This window comes from Coturnix japonica, unplaced genomic scaffold (assembly GCF_054131305.1).
Source record: "Coturnix japonica strain WE unplaced genomic scaffold, WE-NBRP24 Scf070, whole genome shotgun sequence".
In the NCBI taxonomy this organism is placed as follows: domain Eukaryota; kingdom Metazoa; phylum Chordata; class Aves; order Galliformes; family Phasianidae; genus Coturnix; species Coturnix japonica.
Window position 1 is genome coordinate 247,599 of NW_028188973.1, and position 14,963 is coordinate 262,561.

Consider the following 14,963-nt stretch of genomic DNA (forward strand, 5'->3'; position numbering starts at 1 on the left):
ATATACTTCCCTATCCTTACAATTCTACATACATTGACTTTCCTTTATACTTTGCTTTCCTTTCCATTATATCTACCTTTCCTTTCTTTTCTATTCCCTTCCTTTCCCTTCCTTTATACTTACCTTTGCTTCCTTTCTTTTATACTTTCCCTTCCTTTATACTTTCCTTTTCTTTCTACTTTCCTTTCCTTTATACTTTCCTTTTCTGTATACTTTCCTTTCCTTTACACTTTCATTTCAATTCCTATTTTTAAACTTAGCCTCTCCTTTCATTTATACTTTCCGTTCATACTTACCTTTGCTTTCCTTTCTTTTATAAATTCCCTTCTTTTATAATTCCCTTCCCTTTGCATTATACCTACATTCCCTTTCTGTTCTGTAACATTTTCCCTTAGACCTTCGTTTCCATTCCTTTTTTTTTTAAATTAACCTTTCCTTTCCTTTTTTATATACTTCCCTATCCTTACAATTCTACATACATTGACTTTCCTTTATACATTGCTTTCCTTTCCATTATATCTACCTTTCCTTTCTTTTCTATTCTATTCCCTTCCCTTCCCTTCCTTTATACTTACCTTTGCTTCCTTTCTTTTATACTTTCCCATCCTTTATACTTTCCATTCCCTTATAATTTCCTTTCCATTCCTATTTTTAAACTTATCCATTCCTTTCATTTATACTTTCTTATCCTTTCCAATATACTTACCTTTGATTTCCTTTCTTTTATACTATCCCTTCCTTTATACTTTCCTTTTCTTTATACTTCCCTTTCCTTTATACTTTCCTTTTCTGTATACTTTCCTTTCCTTTACACTTTCATTTCAATTCCTATTTTTAAACTTACCCTTTCCTTTCATTTATACTTTCCGTTCATACTTACCTTTGCTTTCCTTTCTTTTATAAATTCCCTTCTTTTCTAATTCCCTTCCCTTTGCATTATACCTACATTCCCTTTCTGTTCTGTAACATTTTCCTTTAGACCTTCCTTTCCAATCCTTTTTTTTTTTTTAAATTAACCTTTCCTTTCCTTTTTTATATACTTCCCTATCCTTACAATTATACATACATTGACTTTCCTTTATACATTGCTTTCCTTTCCATTATATCTACCTTTCCTTTCTTTTCTATTCCCTTCCTTTCCCTTCCTTTATACTTACCTTTGCTTCCTTTCTTTTATACTTTCCTTTCCTTTATACTTTCCTTTTCTGTATACTTTCCTTTCCTTTACACTTTCATTTCAATTCCTATTTTTAAACTTAGCCTCTCCTTTCATTTATACTTTCCTTTCCTTTCATACTTACCTTTGCTTTCCTTTCCTTTATAAATTCCCTTCTTTTATAATTCCCTTCCCTTTGCATTATACCTACATTCCCTTTCTGTTCTGTAACATTTTCCCTTAGACCTTCCTTTGCATTCCTTTTTTTTTTTTTTAAATTAACCTTTCCTTTCCTTTTTTATATACTTCCCTATCCTTACAATTCTACATACATTGACTTTCCTTTATACTTTGCTTTCCTTTCCATTATATCTACCTTTCCTTTCTTTTCTATTCCCTTCCTTTCCCTTCCTTTATACTTACCTTTGCTTCCTTTCTTTTATACTTTCCCTTCCTTTATACTTTCCTTTTCTTTATACTTTCCTTTTCTTTATACTTTCCTTTTCTGTATACTTTCCTTTCCTTTACACTTTCATTTCAATTCCTATTTTTAAACTTAGCCTCTCCTTTCATTTATACTTTCCTTTCCTTTCATACTTACCTTTGCTTTCCTTTCTTTTATAAATTCCCTTCTTTTATAATTCCCTTCCCTTTGCATTATACCTACATTCCCTTTCTGTTCTGTAACATTTTCCCTTAGACCTTCCTTTCCATTCCTTTTTTTTTTTTTAAATTAACCTTTCCTTTCCTTTTTTATATACTTCCCTATCCTTACAATTCTACATACATTGACTTTCCTTTATACTTTGCTTTCCTTTCCATTATATCTACCTTTCCTTTCTTTTCTATTCCCTTCCTTTCCCTTCCTTTATACTTACTTTTGCTTCCTTTCTTTTATACTTTCCTTTCCTTTATACTTTCCTTTTCTGTATACTTTCCTTTCCTTTACACTTTCATTTCAATTCCTATTTTTAAACTTAGCCTCTCCTTTCATTTATACTTTCCTTTCCTTTCATACTTACCTTTGCTTTCCTTTCCTTTATAAATTCCCTTCTTTTATAATTCCCTTCCCTTTGCATTATACCTACATTCCCTTTCTGTTCTGTAACATTTTCCCTTAGACCTTCCTTTGCATTCCTTTTTTTTTTTTTTTAAATGAACCTTTCCTTTCCTTTTTTATATACTTCCCTATCCTTACAATTCTACATACATTGACTTTCCTTTATACATTGCTTTCCTTTCCATTATATCTACCTTGCCTTTCTTTTCTATTCCCTTCCTTTCCCTTCCTTTATACTTACCTTTGCTTCCTTTCTTTTATACTTTCCCTTCCTTTATACTTTCCTTTTCTTTATACTTTCCTTTTCTTTATACTTTCCTTTTCTGTATACTTTCCTTTCCTTTACACTTTCATTTCAATTCCTATTTTTAAACTTAGCCTCTCCTTTCATTTATACTTTCCTTTCCTTTCATACTTACCTTTGCTTTCCTTTCCTTTATAAATTCCCTTCTTTTATAATTCCCTTCCCTTTGCATTATACCTACATTCCCTTTCTGTTCTGTAACATTTTCCCTTAGACCTTCCTTTCCATTCCTTTTTTTTTTTTAAATTAACCTTTCCTTTCCTTTTTTATATACTTCCCTATCCTTACAATTCTACATACATTGACTTTCCTTTATACTTTGCTTTCCTTTCCATTATATCTACCTTTCCTTTCTTTTCTATTCCCTTCCTTTCCCTTCCTTTATACTTACCTTTGCTTCCTTTCTTTTATACTTTCCCTTCCTTTATACTTTCCATTCCCTTATACTTTCCATTCCTATTTTTAAACTTACCCATTCCTTTCATTTATACTTTCTTATCCTTTCCAATATACTTACCTTTGCTTTCCTTTCTTTTATACTATCCCTTCCTTTATACTTTCCTTTTCTTTATACTTCCCTTTCCTTTATACTTTCCTTTTCTGTATACTTTCCTTTCCTTTACACTTTCATTTCAATTCCTATTTTTAAACTTACCCTTTCCTTTCATTTATACTTTCCGTTCATACTTACCTTTGCTTTCCTTTCTTTTATAAATTCCCTTCTTTTCTAATTCCCTTCCCTTTGCATTATACCTACATTCCCTTTCTGTTCTGTAACATTTTCCTTTAGACCTTCCTTTCCATTCCTTTTTTTTTTTTTAAATTAACCTTTCCTTTCCTTTTTTATATACTTCCCTATCCTTACAATTCTACATACATTGACTTTCCTTTATACATTGCTTTCCTTTCCATTATATCTACCTTTCCTTTCTTTTCTATTCCCTTCCTTTCCCTTCCTTTATACTTACTTTTGCTTCCTTTCTTTTATACTTTCCCTTCCTTTATACTTTCCTTTTCTTTATACTTTCCTTTTCTTTATACTTTCCTTTTCTGTATACTTTCCTTTCCTTTACACTTTCATTTCAATTCCTATTTTTAAACTTAGCCTCTCCTTTCATTTATACTTTCCTTTCCTTTCATACTTACCTTTGCTTTCCTTTCCTTTATAAATTCCCTTCTTTTATAATTCCCTTCCCTTTGCATTATACATACATTCCCTTTATGTTCTGTAACATTTTCCCTTAGACCTTCCTTTCCATTCCTTTTTTTTTTTTTAAATTAACCTTTCCTTTCCTTTTTTATATACTTCCCTATCCTTACAATTCTACATACATTGACTTTCCTTTATACTTTGCTTTCCTTTCCATTATATCTACCTTTCCTTTCTTTTCTATTCCCTTCATTTCCCTTCCTTTATGCTTAACTTTGCTTCCTTTCTTTTATACTTTCCCTTCCTTTATACTTTCCTTTTCTTTATACTTTCCCTTCCTTTATACTTTCCTTTTCTTTATACTTTCCTTTATACTTTCCTTTTCTGTATACTTTCCTTTCCTTTACAATTTCATTTCAATTCCTATTTTTAAACTTAGCCTCTCCTTTCATTTATAGTTTCCTTTCCTTTCCTTTCATACTTACCTTTGCTTTCCTTTCTTTTATAAATTCCCTTCTTTTATAATTCCCTTCCCTTTGCATTATACCTACATTCCCTTTATGTTCTGTAACATTTTCCCTTAGACCTTCCTTTCCATTCCTTTTTTTTTTTTTAAATTAAGCTTTCCTTTCCTTTTTTATATACTTCCCTATCCTTACAATTCTACATACATTGACTTTCCTTTATACTTTGCTTTCCTTTCCATTATATCTACCTTTCCTTTCTTTTCTATTCCCTTCCTTTCCCTTCCTTTATACTTACCTTTGCTTCCTTTATTTTATACTTTCCCTTCTTTTATACTTTCCATTCCTTTATACTTTCCTTTCCATTCCTATTTTTAATCTTACCCATTCCTTTCATTTATACTTTCTTATCCTTTCCAATATAATTACCTTTGCTTTCCTTTCTTTTATACTTTCCCTTTCCTTTTCTGTATACTTTCTTTTCCTTTACACTTTCATTTCAATTCCTATTTTTAAACTTAGCCTCTCCTTTCATTTATACTTTCCTTTCCTTTCATACTTACCTTTGCTTTCCTTTCCTTTATAAATTCCCATCTTTTATAATTCCGTTCCCTTTGAATTATACCTACATTCCCTTTCTGTTCTGTAACATTTTCCCTTAGACCTTCCTTTGCATTCCTTTTTTTTTTTTTAAATTAACCTTTCCTTTCCTTTTTTATATACTTCCCTATCCTTACAATTCTACATACATTGACTTTCCTTTATACTTTGCTTTCCTTTCCATTATATCTACCTTTCCTTTCTTTTCTATTCCCTTCCTTTCCCTTCCTTTATACTTACCTTTGCTTCCTTTCTTTTATACTTTCCCTTCCTTTATACTTTCCTTTTCTTTATACTTTCCTTTCCTTTATACTTTCCTTTTCTGTATACTTTCCTTTCCTTTACACTTTCATTTCAATTCCTATTTTTAAACTTAGCCTCTTCTTTCATTTATACTTTCCTTTCCTTTCCTTTCATACTTACCTTTGCTTTCCTTTCTTTTATAAATTCCCTTCTTTTATAATTCCCTTCCCTTTGCATTATACCTATATTCCCTTTCTGTTCTGTAACATTTTCCCTTAGACCTTCCTTTCCATTCCTTTTTTTTTTTAAATTAACCTTTCCTTTCCTTTTTTATATACTTCCCTATCCTTACAATTCTACATACATTGACTTTCCTTTATACTTTGCTTTCCTTTCCATTATATCTACCTTTCCTTTCTTTTCTATTCCCTTCCTTTCCCTTCCTTTATACTTACCTTTGCTTCCTTTCTTTTATACTTTCCCTTCCTTTATACTTTCCTTTTCTTTATACTTTCCTTTCCTTTATACTTTCCTTTTCTGTATACTTTCCTTTCCTTTACACTTTCATTTCAATTCCTATTTTTAAACTTAGCCTCTCCTTTCATTTATACTTTCCTTTCCTTTCCTTTCATACTTACCTTTGCTTTCCTTTCTTTTATAAATTCCCTTCTTTTATAATTCCCTTCCCTTTGCATTATACCTACATTCCCTTTCTGTTCTGTAACATTTTCCCTTAGACCTTCGTTTCCATTCCTTTTTTTTTTTAAATTAACCTTTCCTTTCCTTTTTTATATACTTCCCTATCCTTACAATTCTACATACATTGACTTTCCTTTATACTTTGCTTTCCTTTCCATTATATCTACCTTTCCTTTCTTTTCTATTCCCTTCCTTTCCCTTCCTTTATACTTACCTTTGCTTCCTTTCTTTTATACTTTCCCTTCCTTTATACTTTCCATTCCCTTATACTTTCCTTTCCATTCCTATTTTTAAACTTACCCATTCCTTTCATTTATACTTTCTTATCCTTTCCAATATACTTACCTTTGCTTTCCTTTCTTTTATACTATCCCTTCCTTTATACTTTCCTTTTCTTTATACTTCCCTTTCCTTTATACTTTCCTTTTCTGTATACTTTCCTTTCCTTTACACTTTCATTTCAATTCCTATTTTTAAACTTACCCTTTCCTTTCATTTATACTTTCCGTTCATACTTACCTTTGCTTTCCTTTCTTTTATAAATTCCCTTCTTTTCTAATTCCCTTCCCTTTGAATTATACCTACATTCCCTTTCTGTTCTGTAACATTTTCCTTTAGACCTTCCTTTCCATTCCTTTTTTTTTTTTTAAATTAACCTTTCCTTTCCTTTTTTATATACTTCCCTATCCTTACAATTCTACATACATTGACTTTCCTTTATACATTGCTTTCCTTTCCATTATATCTACCTTTCCTTTCTTTTCTATTCCCTTCCTTTCCCTTCCTTTATACTTACCTTTGCTTCCTTTCTTTTATACTTTCCCTTCCTTTATACTTTCCTTTTCTTTATACTTTCCTTTTCTTTATACTTTCCCTTTCTGTATACTTTCCTTTCCTTTACACTTTCATTTCAATTCCTATTTTTAAACTTAGCCTCTCCTTTCATTTATACTTTCCTTTCCTTTCATACTTACCTTTGCTTTCCTTTCTTTTATAAATTCCCTTCTTTTATAATTCCCTTCCCTTTGCATTATACCTACATTCCCTTTCTGTTCTGTAACATTTTCCCTTAGACCTTCCTTTCCATTCCTTTTTTTTTTTTTAAATTAACCTTTCATTTCCTTTTTTATATACTTCCCTATCCTTACAATTCTACATACATTGACTTTCCTTTATACTTTGCTTTCCTTTCCATTATATCTACCTTTCCTTTCTTTTCTATTCCCTTCCTTTCCCTTCCTTTATACTGACCTTTGCTTCCTTTCTTTTATACTTTCCCTTCCTTTATACTTTCCATTCCCTTATAATTTCCTTTCCTTTATACTTTCCTTTTCTGTATACTTTCCTTTCCTTTACACTTTCATTTCAATTCCTGTTTTTAAACGTAGCCTCTCCTTTCATTTATACTTTCCTTTCCTTTCCTTTCATACTTACCTTTGCTTTCCTTTCTTTTATAAATTCCCTTCTTTTATAATTCCCTTCCCTTTGCATTATACCTACATTCCCTTTCTGTTCTGTAACATTTTCCCTTAGACCTTCCTTTCCATTCCTTTTTTTTTTAAATTAACCTTTCCTTTCCTTTTTTATATACTTCCCTATCCTTACAATTCTACATACATTGACTTTCCTTTATACTTTGCTTTCCATTCCATTATATCTACCTTTCCTTTCTTTTCTATTCCCTTCCTTTCCCTTCCTTTATACTTACCTTTGCTTCCTTTCTTTTATACTTTCCCTTCCTTTATACTTTCCTTTTCTTTATACTTTCCTTTCCTTTATACTTTCATTTTCTGTATACTTTCCTTTCCTTTACACTTTCATTTCAATTCCTATTTTTAAACTTACCCTTTCCTTTCATTTATACTTTCCGTTCATACTTACCTTTGCTTTCCTTTCTTTTATAAATTCCCTTCTTTTATAATTCCCTTCCCTTTGCATTATACCTACATTCCCTTTCTGTTCTGTAACATTTTCCTTTAGAACTTCCTTTCCATTCCTTTTTTTTTTTTAAATTAACCTTTCCTTTCCTTTTTTATATACTTCCCTATACTTACAATTCTACATACATTGATTTTCCTTTATACATTGCTTTCCTTTCCATTATATCTACCTTTCCTTTTTTTTCTATTCCCTTCCTTTACCTTCCTTTATACTTAACTTTGCTTCCTTTCTTTTATACTTTCCCTTCCTTTATACTTTCCTTTTCTTTATACTTTCCCTTCCTTTATACTTTCCTTTTCTTTATACTTTCCTTTATACTTTCCTTTTCTGTATACTTTCCTTTCCTTTACACTTTCATTTCAATTCCTATTTTTAAACTTAGCCTCTCCTTTCATTTATACTTTCCTTTCCTTTCCTTTCCTTTCCTTTCATACTTACCTTTGCTTTCCTTTCTTTTATAAATTCCCTTCTTTTATAATTCCCTTCCCTTTGCATTATACCTACATTCCCTTTCTGTTCTGTAACATTTTCCCTTAGACCTTCCTTTCCATTCCTTTTTTTTTTTAAATTAACCTTTCCTTTCCTTTTTTATATACTTCCCTATACTTACAATTCTACATACATTGATTTTCCTTTATACATTGCTTTCCTTTCCATTATATCTACCTTTCCTTTCTTTTCTATTCCCTTCCTTTCCCTTCCTTTATACTTACCTTTGCTTCCTTTCTTTTATACTTTCCCTTCCTTTATACTTTCCATTCCCTTATACTTTCCTTTCCATTCCTATTTTTAAACTTACCCATTCCTTTCATTTATACTTTCTTATCCTTTCCAATATACTTACCTTTGCTTTCCTTTCTTTTATACTTTCCCTTTCCTTTTCTGTATACTTTCTTTTCCTTTACACTTTCATTTCAATTCCTATTTTTAAACTTAGCCTCTCCTTTCATTTATACTTTCCTTTCCTTTCATACTTACCTTTGCTTTCCTTTCTTTTATAAATTCCCATCTTTTATAATTCCCTTCCCTTTGCATTATACCTACACTCCCTTTCTGTTCTGTAACATTTTCCCTTAGACCTTCCTTTGCATTCCTTTTTTTTTTTTTAAATTAACCTTTCCTTTCCTTTTTTATATACTTCCCTATCCTTACAATTCTACATACATTGACTTTCCCTTATACTTTGCTTTCCTTTCCATTATATCTACCTTTCCTTTCTTTTCTATTCCCTTCCTTTCCCTTCCTTTATACTTACCTTTGCTTCCTTTCTTTTATACTTTCCCTTCCTTTAAACTTTCTATTCCCTTATACTTTCCTTTCCATTCCTATTTTTAAACTTACCCATTCCTTTCATTTATACTTTCTTATCCTTTCCAATATACTTACCTTTGCTTTCCTTTCTTTTATACTTTCCCTTCCTTTATACTTTCTTTTTCTTTATACTTTCCCTTCCTTTCTACTTTCCTTTTCTTTATACTCTCCTTTCCTTTATACTTTCCTTTTCTGTATACTTTCCTTTCCTTTACACTTTCATTTCAATTCCTGTTTTTAAACTTAGCCTCTCCTTTCATTTATACTTTCCTTTCCTTTCATACTTACCTTTGCTTTCCTTTCTTTTATAAATTCCCTTCTTTTATAATTCCCTTCCCTTTGCATTATACCTACATTCCCTTTCTGTTCTGTAACGTTTTCCCTTAGACCTTCCTTTCCATTCCTTTTTTTTTTTAAATTAACCTTTCCTTTCCTTTTTTATATACTTCACTATCCTTACAATTCTACATACATTGACTTTCCTTTATACTTTGCTTTCCATTCCATTATATCTACCTTTCCTTTCTTTTCTATTCCCTTCCTTTCCCTTCCTTTATACTTACCTTTGCTTCCTTTCTTTTATACTTTCCCTTCCTTTATTCTTTCCTTTTCTTTATACTTTCCTTTCCTTTATACTTTCCTTTTCTGTATACTTTCCTTTCCATTACACTTTCTTTTCAATTCCTATTTTTAAACTTAGCCTCTCCTTTCATTTATACTTTCCTTTCCTTTCCTTTCATACTTACCTTTGCTTTCCTTTCTTTTATAAATTCCCTTCTTTTATAATTCCCTTCCCTTTGCATTATACCTACACTCCCTTTCTGTTCTGTAACATTTTCCCTTAGACCTTCCTTTCCATTCCTTTTTTTTTTTAAATTAACCTTTCCTTTCCTTTTTTATATACTTGCCTATCCTTACAATTCTACATACATTGATTTTCCTTTATACATTGCTTTCCTTTCCATTATATCTACCTTTCCTTTCTTTTCTATTCCCTTCCTTTCCCTTCCTTTATACTTACCTTTGCTTCCTTTCTTTTATGCTTTCCCTTCCTTTATACTTTCCATTCCCTTATACTTTCCTTTCCATTCCTATTTTTAAACTTACCCATTCCTTTCATTTATACTTTCTTATCCTTTCCAATATACTTACCTTTGCTTTCCTTTCTTTTGTACTTTCCCTTCCTTTATACTTTCCTTTTCTTTATACTTTCCCTTCCTTTATACTTTCCTTTTCTTTATACTTTCCTTTCCTTTATACTTTCCTTTTCTGTATACTTTCCTTTCCTTTACACTTTCATTTCAATTCCTATTTTTAAACTTAGCCTCTCCTTTCATTTATACTTTCCTTTCCTTTCATACTTACCTTTGCTTTCCTTTCCTTTATAAATTCCCTTCTTTTATAATTCCCTTCCCTTTGCATTATACATACATTCCCTTTATGTTCTGTAACATTTTCCCTTAGACCTTCCTTTCCATTCCTTTTTTTTTTTTTAAATTAACCTTTCCTTTCCTTTTTTATATACTTCCCTATCCTTACAATTCTACATACATTGACTTTCCTTTATACTTTGCTTTCCTTTCCATTATATCTACCTTTCCTTTCTTTTCTATTCCCTTCCTTTCCCTTCCTTTATACTTACCTTTGCTTCCTTTCTTTTATACTTTCCCTTCCTTTATACTTTCCATTCCCTTATACTTTCCTTTCCATTCCTATTTTTAAACTTACCCATTCCTTTCATTTATACTTTCCTATCCTTTCCAATATACTTTCCTTTGCTTTCCTTTCTTTTATACTTTCCCTTCCTTTATACTTTCCTTTTCTTTATACTTTCCTTTCTTTTATACTTTCCTTTCCTGTATACTTTCCTTTCCTTTACACTTTCATTTCAATTCCTATTTTTAAACTTACTCTTTCCTTTCATTTATACATTCCGTTCATACTTACCTTTGCTTTCCTTTCTTTTATAAATTCTTTTCTTTTATAATTCCCTTCCCTTTGCATTATACCTACATTCCCTTTCTGTTCTGTAACATTTTCCTTTAGAACTTCCTTTCCATTCCTTTTTTTTTTTAAATTAACCTTTCCTTTCCTTTTTTATATACTTCTCTATACTTACAATTCTACATACATTGATTTTCCTTTATACATTGCTTTCCTTTCCATTATATCTACCTTTCCTTTCTTTTCTATTCCCTTCATTTCCCTTCCTTTATGCTTAACTTTGCTTCCTTTCTTTTATACTTTCCCTTCCTTTATACTTTCCTTTTCTTTATACTTTCCCTTCCTTTATACTTTCCTTTTCTTTATACTTTCCTTTATACTTTCCTTTTCTGTATACTTTCCTTTCCTTTACAATTTCATTTCAATTCCTATTTTTAAACTTAGCCTCTCCTTTCATTTATAGTTTCCTTTCCTTTCCTTTCATACTTACCTTTGCTTTCCTTTCTTTTATAAATTCCCTTCTTTTATAATTCCCTTCCCTTTGCATTATACCTACATTCCCTTTATGTTCTGTAACATTTTCCCTTAGACCTTCCATTCCATTCCTTTTTTTTTTTTTAAATTAAGCTTTCCTTTCCTTTTTTATATACTTCCCTATCCTTACAATTCTACATACATTGACTTTCCTTTATACTTTGCTTTCCTTTCCATTATATCTACCTTTCCTTTCTTTTCTATTCCCTTCCTTTCCCTTCCTTTATACTTACCTTTGCTTCCTTTATTTTATACTTTCCCTTCTTTTATACTTTCCATTCCTTTATACTTTCCTTTCCATTCCTATTTTTAATCTTACCCATTCCTTTCATTTATACTTTCTTATCCTTTCCAATATACTTACCTTTGCTTTCCTTTCTTTTATACTTTCCCTTTCCTTTTCTGTATACTTTCTTTTCCTTTACACTTTCATTTCAATTCCTATTTTTAAACTTAGCCTCTCCTTTCATTTATACTTTCCTTTCCTTTCATACTTACCTTTGCTTTCCTTTCCTTTATAAATTCCCATCTTTTATAATTCCCTTCCCTTTGAATTATACCTACATTCCCTTTCTGTTCTGTAACATTTTCCCTTAGACCTTCCTTTGCATTCCTTTTTTTTTTTTTAAATTAACCTTTCCTTTCCTTTTTTATATACTTCCCTATCCTTACAATTCTACATACATTGACTTTCCTTTATACTTTGCTTTCCTTTCCATTATATCTACCTTTCCTTTCTTTTCTATTCCCTTCCTTTCCCTTCCTTTATACTTACCTTTGCTTCCTTTCTTTTATACTTTCCCTTCCTTTATACTTTCCTTTCCTTTATACTTTCCTTTCCTTTATACTTTCCTTTTCTGTATACTTTCCTTTCCTTTACACTTTCATTTCAATTCCTATTTTTAAACTTAGCCTCTCCTTTCATTTATACTTTCCTTTCCTTTCCTTTCATACTTACCTTTGCTTTCCTTTCTTTTATAAATTCCCTTCTTTTATAATTCCCTTCCCTTTGCATTATACCTACATTCCCTTTCTGTTCTGTAACGTTTTCCCTTAGACCTTCCTTTCCATTCCTTTTTTTTTTTAAATTAACCTTTCCTTTTTTATATACTTCCCTATCCTTACAATTCTACATACATTGACTTTCCTTTATACTTTGCTTTCCTTTCCATTATATCTACCTTTCCTTTCTTTTCTATTCCCTTCCTTTCCCTTCCTTTATACTTACCTTTGCTTCCTTTCTTTTATACTTTCCCTTCCTTTATACTTTCCATTCCCTTATACTTTCCTTTCCATTCCTATTTTTAAACTTACCCATTCCTTTCATTTATACTTTCTTATCCTTTCCAATATACTTACCTTTGCTTTAGTTTCTTTTATACTATCCCTTCCTTTATACTTTCCTTTTCTTTATACTTCCCTTTCCTTTATACTTTCCTTTTCTGTATACTTTCCTTTCCTTTACACTTTCATTTCAATTCCTATTTTTAAACTTACCCTTTCCTTTCATTTATACTTTCCGTTCATACTTACCTTTGCTTTCCTTTCTTTTATAAATTCCCTTCTTTTCTAATTCCCTTCCCTTTGCATTATACCTACATTCCCTTTCTGTTCTGTAACATTTTCCTTTAGACCTTCCTTTCCATTCCTTTTTTTTTTTTTAAATTAACCTTTCCTTTCCTTTTTTATATACTTCCCTATCCTTACAATTCTACATACATTGACTTTCCTTTATACATTGCTTTCCTTTCCATTATATCTACCTTTCCTTTCTTTTCTATTCCCTTCCTTTCCCTTCCTTTATACTTACCTTTGCTTCCTTTCTTTTATACTTTCCCTTCCTTTATACTTTCATTTTCTTTATACTTTCCTTTTCTTTATACTTTCCTTTTCTGTATACTTTCCTTTCCTTTACACTTTCATTTCAATTCCTATTTTTAAACTTAGCCTCTCCTTTCATTTATACTTTCCTTTCCTTTCATACTTACCTTTGCTTTCCTTTCTTTTATAAATTCCCTTCTTTTATAATTCCCTTCCCTTTGCATTATACCTACATTCCCTTTCTGTTCTGTAACATTTTCCCTTAGACCTTCCTTTCCATTCCTTTTTTTTTTTTTAATTAACCTTTCATTTCCTTTTTTATATACTTCCCTATCCTTACAATTCTACATACATTGACTTTCCTTTATACTTTGCTTTCCTTTCCATTATATCTACCTTTCCTTTCTTTTCTATTCCCTTCCTTTCCCTTCCTTTATACTTACCTTTGCTTCCTTTCTTTTATACTTTCCCTTCCTTTATACTTTCCATTCCCTTATACTTTCCTTTCCATTCCTATTTTTAAACTTACCCATTCCTTTCATTTATACTTTCTTATCCTTTCCAATATACTTACCTTTGCTTTCCTTTCTTTTGTACTTTCCCTTCCTTTATACTTTCCTTTTCTTTATACTTTCCCTTCCTTTATACTTTCCTTTTCTTTATACTTTCCTTTCTTTTATACTTTCCTTTTCTGTATACTTTCCTTTCCATTACTATTTCATATCAATTCCTATTTTTAAACTTACTCTTTCCTTTCATTTATACATTCCGTTCATACTTACCTTTGCTTTCCTTTCTTTTATAAATTCCCTTCTTTTATAATTCCCTTCCCTTTGCATTATACCTACATTCCCTTTCTGTTCTGTAACATTTTCCTTTAGAACTTCCTTTCCATTCCTTTTTTTTTTTTAAATTAACCTTTCCTTTCCTTTTTTATATACTTCCCTATACTTACAATTCTACATACATTGATTTTCCTTTATACATTGCTTTCCTTTCCATTATATCTACCTTTCCTTTCTTTTCTATTCCCTTCCTTTCCCTTCCTTTATACTTAACTTTGCTTCCTTTCTTTTATACTTTCCCTTCCTTTATACTTTCCTTTTTTTTATACTTTCCCTTCCTTTATACTTTCCTTTTCTTTATACTTTCCTTTATACTTTCCTTTTCTGTATACTTTCCTTTCCTTTACACTTTCATTTCAATTCCTATTTTTAAACTTAGCCTCTCCTTTCATTTATAGTTTCCTTTCCTTTCCTTTCATACTTACCTTTGCTTTCCTTTCTTTTATAAATTCCCTTCTTTTATAATTCCCTTCCCTTTGCATTATACCTACATTCCCTTTCTGTTCTGTAACATTTTCCCTTAGACCTTCCTTTCCATTCCTTTTTTTTTTTTTTTAAATTACCCTTTCCTTTCCTTTTTTATATACTTCCCTATCCTTACAATTCTACATACATTGACTTTCCTTTATACTTTGCTTTCCTTTCCATTATATCTACCTTTCCTTTCTTTTCTATTCCCTTCCTTTCCCTTCCTTTATACTTACCTTTGCTTCCTTTCTTTTATACTTTCCCTTCCTTTATACTTTCCATTCCCTTATACTTTCCTTTCCATTCCTATTTTTAAACTTACCCATTCCTTTCATTTATACTTTCTTATCCTTTCCAATATACTTACCTTTGCTTTCCTTTCTTTTATACTTTCCCTTTCCTTTTCTGTATACTTTCTTTTCC

At 30.5% G+C, this 14,963-nt stretch overlaps 2 long non-coding RNA genes across 2 annotated transcripts in view; one reads left to right on the forward strand and one right to left on the reverse strand.

Moving 5' to 3' along the window:
- Nucleotides 1-14,963, forward strand: part of LOC146751621 (uncharacterized) — a 60,313-nt gene that overhangs the window by 25,421 nt on the left and 19,929 nt on the right. The gene's annotated exons all lie outside the window — the stretch shown is intronic.
- Nucleotides 5,957-12,591, reverse strand: LOC146751622 (uncharacterized). The gene is made up of 2 exons (XR_014941320.1): nt 10,395-12,591; nt 5,957-9,775 (listed from the first exon to the last, which is right to left on the reverse strand). It is a non-coding gene; the product is annotated as an uncharacterized LOC146751622 (long non-coding RNA).